The 10,999-nt window shown below is 46.6% G+C and overlaps 1 long non-coding RNA gene across 1 annotated transcript; it reads right to left on the bottom strand.

The window, feature by feature from the left end:
• Positions 1–4,507: 4,507 nt before the first annotated feature.
• On the bottom strand, positions 4,508–5,134 carry LOC147322858 (uncharacterized). The gene is made up of 3 exons (XR_015130824.1): positions 4,981–5,134; positions 4,702–4,907; positions 4,508–4,622 (listed from the first exon to the last, which is right to left on the bottom strand). It is a non-coding gene; the product is annotated as an uncharacterized LOC147322858 (long non-coding RNA).
• Between the last annotated feature and the right edge of the window lie 5,865 nt (positions 5,135–10,999).

Raw genomic sequence — 10,999 nt, 5'->3', positions numbered from 1 at the left:
CATGACAGTACCCCCCCCCTCAAGGGACGCCACCCGGCGGCCGACCGGTCCCCAGCCCGCGACGTGACCTGAAAAAATCAGAGACAAGAGCAGGATCAAGGATAAACGAGCGAGGAACCCAGGCACGTTCCTCAGGCCCATACCCCTCCCAGTCCACCAAAAACTGGCGACCCCGACCATGGCGACGGACGTCAACGATCCGCTGAACCGTATAGGCCGGATGACCATCGATGAGCCGGGCGGGCGGAGGGGGGTCGGAAGGCGGGCACAGCACGCTGGACAGCACAGGCCTGACTTGGGAAACATGAAAAACCGGGTGAATCCGCAGACTGGGAGGAAGCTCGAGCTTCACAGCAGAGGGCGAGATGACCGAGTGGATGACATACGGCCCAATAAACCGAGGAGCCAGCTTGCGGGAGGAAACTTTAAGGGGAACATCCTTAGCCGACAGCCACACCTTCTGCCCTGGAGCGTACCGAGGAGCTGGCGACCGTAGACGATCTGCATAGCGGCAGTGGCGGGCAGCAGCTTTCTTCAGTGCCTCCTGGGTCCGAGTCCAGACGCGGCGGCAGCGCTGGAGATGGTGCTGGACGGAAGGCACAGCCAAATCAGCCTCTTCTTCAGGGAAGAGGGGAGGCTGATAGCCCAGGGACGCTTCAAATGGAGAGAGACCAGTGGATGCGGAAACATGAGAATTGTGCGCATACTCCACCCATGGGAGATGTGCTGACCAGGTAGCCGGGTTATGGGAAACCATGCAGCGGAGCATGGACTCCAGCTCTTGGTTGAGCCTCTCAGTCTTCCCGTTGGTTTGAGGGTGGTAACTAGAACTGAGGTTGGCTCGAGCACCCAGGGCAGAGCAGAAAGATTTCCAAACCTGGGATGTAAACTGAGGTCCCCTGTCAGAAGTGACCTCGGCAGGAATCCCGTGGAGTTTGAAGACGTGGTCAACCATCAGTCTTGCAGTTTCCGTGGCAGTGGGTAGTTTCTCCAGGGCAACGAAGTGAGCTGCTTTTGAAAACCTGTCGATCACAGAGAGTATCACTGTTTTACCTGCTGACCTAGGCAGTCCAGTGACAAAGTCCAGGGAAATGTGGGACCAAGGACGAGAAGGTACGGCTAGAGGTTGCAGAAGACCGGATGGTCGCTGATTTCGGGTCTTGTTCCTGGCGCACACGTCACAGGCAGAGACGTAGTCCCGCACATCATGTTCCAGAGTTGCCCACCAGAAGTGACGACGTAGTAGTGCGATGGTGCGGCCGATTCCAGGATGGCAGGAAAACCGGGAGGTATGAGCCCACTTAATTACAGCCGAACGGGTTGCTGTGGGAACGAAGCGGCGGCCCGGAGGACCTGTGCCAGGGTCTGGTTCATCCAGTAAAGCACGCTGGATGGATTCCTCTATGTCCCAGGATAAAAACGCTACGCGGCAGGAGGCAGGAAGCACAGGAGCTGGTTCGGTGGGTTCAGCGTCTGGGTCGTAAAGACGAGACAGGGCATCAGCCTTGGCGTTCTTGGAACCTGGACGGAAAGAGATGGCAAACTTGAAGCGATCAAAGAACAGAGACCAACGGGCCTGGCGGGCGTTTAGACGCTTAGCTGTTTTGAGGTAAGTAAGGTTTTTATGATCTGTGAAGATGGTGAATGGGTGTTCAGCTCCTTCCAATAGGTGACGCCACTCTTCCAGGGCTAACTTAATAGCCAGCAACTCTCTGTCTCCTACATCATAGTTGCGTTCAGCTGACTAGAGTCGACGTGAAAAAAAGGCACATGGGTGTAACTTGGCCTTGGAACCTGAATGCTGTGAAAGGACCGCTCCGACGCCGACGTCGGACGCGTCTACCTCTAGAACAAATGGCTTGGAGTGATCTGGGTGACACAATACTGGAGCTGAAGTAAATAGGCGCTTGAGCCTACTGAATGCTACCTCAGCTTCAGGTGTCCAGATGAACTGTCTTTTGGTGGATGTGAGTGTAGTGAGAGGAGTGGCTACCTGGCTGTAGTTGCGAATAAACCTCCGGTAGAAATTGGCAAAGCCGAGGAAACGTTGTAAGTGCTTGCGTGACGTGGGCGTGGGCCACTCTAGGATCGTGCGGATCTTGGCTGGATCAGTCTTCACCTGCCCTCCTGTGAGTATATAGCCAAGAAAAGTGACAGATTGTGCATGAAACTCACATTTCTCGGCTTTGACGTAAAGTCGGTTTTCCAGGAGGCGTTGGAGGACTGCTCGGACGTGGACATGGTGTTCCTGGGGGGTCTTGGAGAAAATGAGTATGTCATCAAGATAAACAAAGACAAACTGGTTCAGGAAATCACGGAGCACGTCGTTGACCAGGTTCTGAAAGACAGCGGGGGCATTGGTTAACCCAAACGGCATGACCAAATACTCAAAATGACCTAGGGGCGTATTAAAAGCCGTTTTCCATTCGTCCCCCTCCCTGATGCGGACAAGGTGGTAGGCATTGCGGAGATCCAGTTTGGTGAATACGGTGACTTCATGGAGGGGTTCGAAGGCTGAGCTGATAAGGGGTAAAGGATATTTGTTTTTAATGGTGATGTCGTTTAACCCTCTGTAGTCTATGCATGGACGGAGTGATTTATCCTTCTTTTCCACAAAAAAGAAGCCGGCGGCCACTGGAGAGGAGGATGGGCGGATGATACCTGCAGCTAATGACTCGTGGATGTACTTTTCCATGGACTCTCTTTCTGGTCTGGAGATGTTGAATAGCCGGCTAGAGGGAAGCGGAGCACCAGGTAGAAGGTCGATAGCGCAGTCATAAGGCCTGTGGGGTGGTAAGGACGACGCTCTGTCTTTACTGAAAACTTCCTGGAGGTCATGGTACTCAGGTGGGACGAGTGTGAGGTCAACCGGATCAACGCCCGAGGTGTTAGTGTCAGGGGCACCCGGCGGTAGGGCAGACTTGAGGCAGTGGGCTAGACAAAAAGGGCTCCAACTAGCGATTTTACTTCCAGACCAGTCTATATGAGGGTTATGTTTCTGTAGCCAGGGGTAGCCTAGGATGAGTGGTGAATCAGGAGAAGAGAAGGTGAATAAGGTAATGGCTTCATGGTGGTTTCCAGAGGTGACGAGGGTTACGGGGCCAGCCTGATGGGTTATCTGAGAGAATATTTGATCGTTTAATGCGGTAACAGGGATGGGAGGATCGAGAGTCTTGAGTGGCAAATGAAGGCGTCTAGCGAGAGCTAAATCTATTAAATTTTGCTCTGCTCCGGAATCAACGAGAGCATGGAGGGGGTGAGAAACCTTATTTAGACACAGGGTGACTGGTAGAATTAACCGGGGTTTGGAACTGAAAGAGGATCCGCCCACCTGTATCCCCGAAATTACCGGCGGGCGGAGCCTTTTGGCCGAACCGAACACTGCGCTAACCTATGCTCCACTGAGCCACAGTAAAAACACGCGCCCGACCGAAGCCGTCGTTCTCGCTCCTCTGGTGTGAGACGAGAGCGGCCGATTAGCATAGGCTCCGGAGCGGCGTCCGTTTCCACGGAAACGGGAGCGGATGTTGACACCGGACGTGACGGTGGAGGAAGTGAAAACGTACGAGGCGCAGGTTTACGATGTTTCTGGTTCTTTTCTGCCTCCCTTTCCCTCAGGCGATTATCTATCCGAAGGGAAAGGGAGACCAAGTCTTCAAAGGATTTGGGCTCATCGCGGGAAGCGAGCTGGTCTTTGAGCTCGTCGTTTAAGGCGCGACGGAACACTCCCCGAAGGGCATGATCGGGCCAATTGGCCTCGGCGGCTGCAGTACGGAAGTCGATAATGAACTCCGCGACACTCCGGCTCCCCTGTTGCAACCCGAGCAACCTTTCATCAGAACTACCCTCCGATACTGGGTGAGTAAAGGTCTTTTTAAACTCGCACAGAAAATCATCAAACGAGCAGGTTGGGAGCGGGTGAGCCGACAGGTACGCCTCGGCCCATAACAGCGCCTTGCCCTGTAGCTTAGCCACCAGATATGCTACCCGAGCTGATTCGCTAGTAAATGAACGGGGTGAATGCGTGAACGCGAGAGAACATTTCAGTAGAAAGGCCGTACAGCGGCCCCGCTCCCCAGAGTACGGCTCGGGTTCTGGGAATGCAGCATCGCGAAACACGGAGCCCGAAGGGGTCGGAGCTGGGGAGGACTGGGGAGGTTCTGCCACGGGCGCAGGGGACGCGGAGGATGGGCCTGGAGGAGGGGAAAGAGCCGACTGAATCTCCTGCAGGGAAGCTAAGATCCTAGCCTGGGTCTCGCCTATGGCTTGACACCGGGTGTCGAGAACCTGCAACGCTTGCTCATGAGCCCCTAAAATGGCTCCCTGCTTGAAGACTGCTGCATGTACTGGGTCTGCTGAGTCCATTTGTGGGCCAGTTCGTACTGTCACGGCGACGGATGGCCGGTACTGAATAGGACTCAGGTGCAGAAACCCAGAGCGGAGACGGTAGATGATTTAATAGTTTATTACGGTTAAGTGCAAGGGGAACAAAAAAGGGAAACGTGGCAAAGACAGAAAATGACGAGACGTGGAGCCTTGGTGTGGCGTGCCCAGGGGAACGTGGCTAGGGCGAGGGAACGAGGCCTGAGAAGTGGAACGGAGCTGAGTGGGGAACAGTCACACTGAGGGGAGAGGATATAGAAGTTAGGCAGGTAGTGAAGGCAGCTCAGAAGTGGCCAGTATAAGAGCAGCAATTCTTACTTGCAGTTAGGGACCTGGAGTGTTTGAGAGGGGGATGATGAAGATCCAGGGGAGGCTGAGTGGCGTGGAAAGGCTGACCTGAGATCCGGGGCTCCAGATGGAGTGTGATGGCAGGAGGGCAGGCAGGTGAGGCACAGAGGGATTTCCAAAATGATCACTAGGTATTCCGAGTCCGGAGGTGGAGTGAGCCAGGGTGGGTACAGCAACTGTAGCACAAAAGAGTCTTTGTTAGTAAGATGAATCACAGCGAGAATTTGAAACACAAGACCTGTTACCAACATGGGTTGATGACGAACTGGCAGTGAGTGAACATCGATGTGTGGTTTAAATCCCTCTGGCTTGATAGCCTGCAATAGGCTCCAGGTGTGCAGGAGCTGGAGTTGGCCCTGCCCAGGGGCGGATCCCAGGTCAGTTCAGGAGCCTAATGGAAACTCCAGCCACCCACCATAGACCATGACAGTTATGACTGAACAATGAAGATGGAAGATAAGACGATAAGAAATAAATTAAATATTCATAGAGATTTTTATAAATAGCATAAAGGTCAATCCCAGTGTCCCCATTTTGCTTCCAGGATAATACATTTGTTAGGTTAGCTGGATTACACAGATGGATTACGTGGCAGAAACACACACGGACGCAGAATAGTTTGTGATGCAAGTTTTTATATACACGAGTAAGGGGGAATATTTACAAGGGAAAGGGCTATATACAGTGATAAATAAAAATGTGCCAGCAGGAAAACACCGAGGCGATGAGATGGAGCCGAAGCATACAGGTAGGTAGCAGACGCACCGGAGCTACCTGACAACAGGGAACAAAACAGGGTTTATGGCATACCGTTGATAGCCGAACGTTAAACACAAGTGGACGGAGAGAGTTGGAGAGCTTACTTGACCACCCCAAACCACAGCCGCTGCGGTGATCGCCGCCTGATGGTACGTAGCACTCCGTCGCGGATCCAGAATAGCCAACACAAAATCCTAGGTAGGCGGGCAGGCGATGGAACAGGCTAAGACAAAGAAAAGTAGGCGAAACGTGGATCCTTTAAAACATACAGCTCCACAGCGTAAAATCAACAGATGCAGCCTGTGCTAACTCGTTACCACTTGTGACAGCGATAATACTCCGACACCAGACGTCCGTGACTCTGCTCCCTAAAAGCGCTCACTGATGACGTCCGATGCGTCGCAGGTGTGTTGGAATGCCATCAAGCCCCGCCTCGCCTACCTATAACCAAAAGGAAAACAAAACCCAAACAACAACAGTACACCTACCCACCACCTCCTAACAACATTTCATTTGAAAACTGTTTTTTCTAAGAACGATAACTCCATGCTAAAACACTTGGTGAATTTATGTGAAATAAGTGCATGTTTTACTCTAACTGTAAATAGAACAACACAAAAACCCCTCTAGCTAAGCATCCAGTTTTAATAAAGACAAAACTTTAATAAAGTCTCATTTGGAACTAATGGTTCTAGATGAGAGCTGTGATGTTCACAACACAGCCGAGTTGCAATAATCCGAAATTGCATGCAGGATGCCAAAGTAGTTTGACATTAAGGAGAAACTGGCAGCATTGCACTCAGTGAAAGGGACTATGACTGGCAGGTGTTTAATCTAACAGGAAAAGTGTTGGATTGTAGAAGAGAATGCAAATGACTGAAACGAACCCAGAACTGAAATAGGTATTTACATGGTTTTATATAACAGCTGTTTTAGAGGTCAGTCATTATACCGAACTCTAATACACTCATTCAAGCCTCAAACAGACTAGATTTTACCTCCTGAGTAACAAAAAAAGAACCGAAAAGAGAAAGCAATGAAACTTCAACCAAAATAGCAGTAGCGCTGTATAAAGGCAGCTTTGAATGAAAAAAAATGCGCATTTTGTTCACGAATATTTGGGGATTGTTGATTAAATCCTAAATTATTGTTACGTGTTTATGATTTGTGTTCTAAGAGTGTACTCTTAGCAGTTCACGAGTTCATCATAAAATTAATAATCAGTCTATGGACCCAGTTTCTCACATGTGTGAAATTGAGAATATTAAGAATTGAGAATTTTAATTGGTCACTCCTGGTGTAATAGCTCCGGTACTGTTGTCCAGCTGAACCTGTATTTAAATAATTTTACAACCTGCTAAGGTCTAGTTGACTTTTATTAAACCCTAGAATTGAATGAGGGTGGAATTTTTTTCTTCTGGTGAACTGGTGAAGGGTTGGACTGGTAATCTAGCATACCCCAAGTTTGAGCCGATGGGTCATTTGATGAGCCGCTGCGCACCGGGCGTACAGGTACTGACAACAGCTCATTCATTTTTTTTTTATCGACAGTGTATTGCCCAATCAAATCTCATATTGCAACTGGGCTCTCCCCTACTTTTGCTGTGCGCGTACACCGCTTGCACAAAAAATAAAAATATAAACCTTTATTAGTGCCACATGTGGGAAATTTGTTAGGTCACAGCAGAAAGTTGACTGTGCAAGGTTACAAGCAGCAAAGATTAAGAAAAACAATGGAACAGAATAAAATAAGAAGAATAACATACTATATAAAATACTCTGTTTTGTCAGAAAAATCGCCCTTAGTGGTATTGCACATGTGTGGACGTTTGTGTGTTTGTCTACATGTTTGTGGTCATCTGTAAAGTTTTTGTTGTGGAGTCTGACAGCAGATAAAAGGAAAGACCTGCAAAATCTCTCCATCCCACATCGTGGGTGCTGCAGCTGCCACTGAAGGAGCTGCTCAGTGCTGTCAGAGTCTCATGCATGGGGTGGGAGATGTTGTCCAACAGGGATGACAGTATAGCCACCATTCTCCTGTCACTCACCACCTCCAGTGGGTCCAGAGGGCATACTAGAATAGAGCTGGCCCTCCGGATCAGCCTGTTCAGTCTCTTCCTGTCACTGGGTGGAGTTGTGGGAGAAGTCTGCAGTGTAGCTGGTGAAGAGGAACGGAGCCAAAACCGTTCCCTGTGGGGCCCCCATACTGCAGACGACCCTGTCTGATATACAGCCCTGAGTTCTCACATACTGTGGTCGGTTGGTGAAGTAGTCCAGTATCCATGTTGTGAGGGGATCGTCCACTCCTGAGTTTTCCACCTTGTCCTACAAGACTAGAGAAATCAAAGAACATGATTCTCACAGCATTCCCAGCAGTCTCCCAGAAGTGAGAGAGGGGACGATGTAGGAGGTGAATGAAGGCATCATCCACTCCAGTCCAATTTAGTGTGAGTTTATTGTGAAAGAAGTGTATGTTTTGGGGGGGGGGGGGGCTCCTGGTCCAAAAATGCCTGGGTTGAATTTTTTCTCCTAGTTCAGCCCTGCTCATAGTTCTATTTTATGATGAGATAAGTGATAAGGAAGTATAAAATGCCAATTACCGTAATTCCCCAGTTTTAGAACTCCATCCTCCCTCTTTCTGCTATTGGTCAGAGACGGAGATTAAACATCAATGATTCTGAATTTCACCACTGAAGGGGAAGACATAAACAACAGAACATTAATGTTGTTACTTGCCAAACTTTACTAATAGAAATTACCAGCAGGGCATTTAATAAGCTTTTAGCTCTAGATCTCATTCATTTTATTGCAAATGCGTGAGAGAAAATGAGTGCAAAGTGTGTGGGTGTGATCATGCTCAGGGGACTTTAAAACATCTTACTCCTAACAAAAAAAAAAAAGAAAAAAGATGAAAAATAGCTTATTACAAAGCCTGTTAACTCTGCCTAACAGTGACAGATTTGATGTATGTGATTTTCTGAAAAATAATCTGCAATAACAGCAGATGGTGCAGGCTTTTCATTCTACCCATCATCTTTCTGATTTTTCTTTCTCATTTCCTTGCAATATAACATGACTGCATATTTTCTCCACACTGTAGCACAAAAAAATGTATGTCTGTGACGAGAAAAGTGGATTTTGTTTTGCTGCACATGAGCAGAGTGGTGAAAAGATCATTCAAATCTATGACAGCTATCTGGAAAAGCATCAATTATTAAGCGTGATTATGGTGGTTTAGGGGACGGGTGACATTTACTTTTGGAGAAGTGCTTCCCCTTTTTGACACAACGTGGATGTGTTTATTATGCCCAATCCTGAGGAACAGAAAGTCTTCAACCTTGGTATAATTTTTTTGAGCAAACCTATAAACAAAAGCAGGATCAAAACTTTACCACTTTTGTGCTGTTAGTCTTTTTTTGTTTCCAATTAGGGCTGAAAGCATATTTTTACATTGGTTAATAAAAATATGTTATAAAAGCCAGCTCCTCTAAAAACAACAGCATCTCAGTTTATGTTATAAGCTTACGAGCTGCACTTCATTAAAAAAACAACAACATGCCTCCATGCCTGCTTCATGCCCTGGGGGACGGGGCTATGGCTCGCTACATCCTCTTGCAGACCATTACATGTGGAAACCATTTGAATACAAGCGCGCTGATCCACACAGGTGTGCACACGGATGTTCACTGCTCGTAGACTTAAATTACACCTTTCTTGGCTGCTACTTCAAAGCACATTGTGCGCTGTCTGTCCTGCGTGCTGCACAACCACATTGAATATTTAGTATTTACTGCTGTTTACACTTAGCTAGATTAATGCGATGGTGTTGTGTTTAGTATGTTGCTTTGTTTTTGTTTTTTTGCTTGTTTTCTATTCTTCTTCTCTCAACAGGTGATCCAGGAGATTTTTTTTTCTCCCCCCCTTTCTCACTGTCCCTCTCCCCTTCTGTTTTTCTTTTCCTTCCTCTTTGTCCCCCCCTTTCCTATCCCTCACTCATGTCTGTCCCGTCTGTAACATCTGAAAATAAAATATAATAAATAATAAAAACAAAGGTCGATCAAACGGACCAATACGGCAATGCCACGATGATCCATTTGGCAAAGTAAATCCATTGGGTATCCTTGTTGGTCTTCAGACAACAATTCTGATGGCTAAAGAACCAAATGGGACAGGCGAAAAAAATAAATAAATAAATAAAGTTTCCTTCAGATTTTCCTTTTTAGAGAAACCTTTGGTATTGAGAAAAAAAGGGCTTCCAAACACTTACATCAGAACGTGTTCCATTTTGGTACATAAAACAAATGAGCAATGAAAATGAGAATGATTGTTGCCAATTTGAATTGTGTAATCTTGTCACAGTTTTTTTTTCTGAACATCTGAATTCTTTAATTTTATAACAACCTCATAAACCTGCAGGCACAACTCACTGCTTTACACTCAGGCACAGTTAAAGACATCATCACAAGGGTTGGGAATGATTCTTGGTGTTTATGACATGCATTTGAATACCTATGTATATATACACATGCTATGGATGTTTTACAGATGACAAAGCGTAACTGCAAACTGATTTGTTCTTCAATTTTATTGAACCCTAAAATTGAATAAGGGTGGACATTTTTTCTTCTGGTGAACAGGGTTGGACCGGTAATCTAGCATACCCCAATTTTGGGCCGATGGGCCATTTGATGAGCCTATGCGAGCCTACAGGTACTGACAAGAGCTCATTCATTTTCATTATCGACAGTGTATTGCCCAATCAAATCTCGTAACGCAAGTCTCTATGTAGATTTTTGCAAAAAGCAGCTTATAGATCCAGCTTATAGGTGGTGCCAAAACACTAAAAAGCACACGAGATTTAAAACTTCCACCAAGGCAGCTCATGCTCTAAGCGGTGTCATTTAAACTCAAATGTCATTTAAGTTTGTAGTGCAGTAAAAATTAGATAAGGGTGGCATGACAGACAACTTTGATGTTGACAACTGTTATGTATAACATGAATAACTTATCATATAATATTATTTTACGCTATATATCTAACTAAGTAGGCAGCTTCTCTTTCTCTCTACTTCCTTTTAAGACAGAACATTTTGGGGTCAACATGAAAAAAAGTGTGAAATGTAAAAGTGAAACTCAAATGTAACATGATATTTGGATGCAAGCAATAGCATAATATGTAGAATCCCAATATATCAGTATCTTTTGCTGCCAATACAAACAAAAGCAGAACATTTTTATACATAGTTTTAAGGATAAAATAGATTTTATGAAAGTTTGACCTTATTTGACCTTGAAGAAGAGGTCAGACCTTCAAAGTAACATGATATTTAGAATATCATATATTATTCCATGTATGCCTCAATGGTGCAATTACAAACTATGGCAGTAAGAAACGTAGTTTGAATTAGCTCTATGTAGCATTACTATGAAGTTGATTTTCACTCACACACACACATATATGAAAAAAAAATTCCCCCTCACCCCTGTCTATCCTTCAAGCTCGGGTCCT

Source organism: Aulonocara sp. 'chitande type north' Nkhata Bay, linkage group LG8 (genome assembly GCF_057382095.1).
Source record: "Aulonocara sp. 'chitande type north' Nkhata Bay isolate Kocher_YH1m ecotype deep benthic linkage group LG8, A_spYH_male_GT1.1, whole genome shotgun sequence".
In the NCBI taxonomy this organism is placed as follows: Eukaryota; Metazoa; Chordata; class Actinopteri; order Cichliformes; family Cichlidae; genus Aulonocara; species Aulonocara sp. 'chitande type north' Nkhata Bay.
Note: the sequence above shows the minus strand (reverse complement) of the source record. Positions and strands in the feature narration are given on the sequence as shown.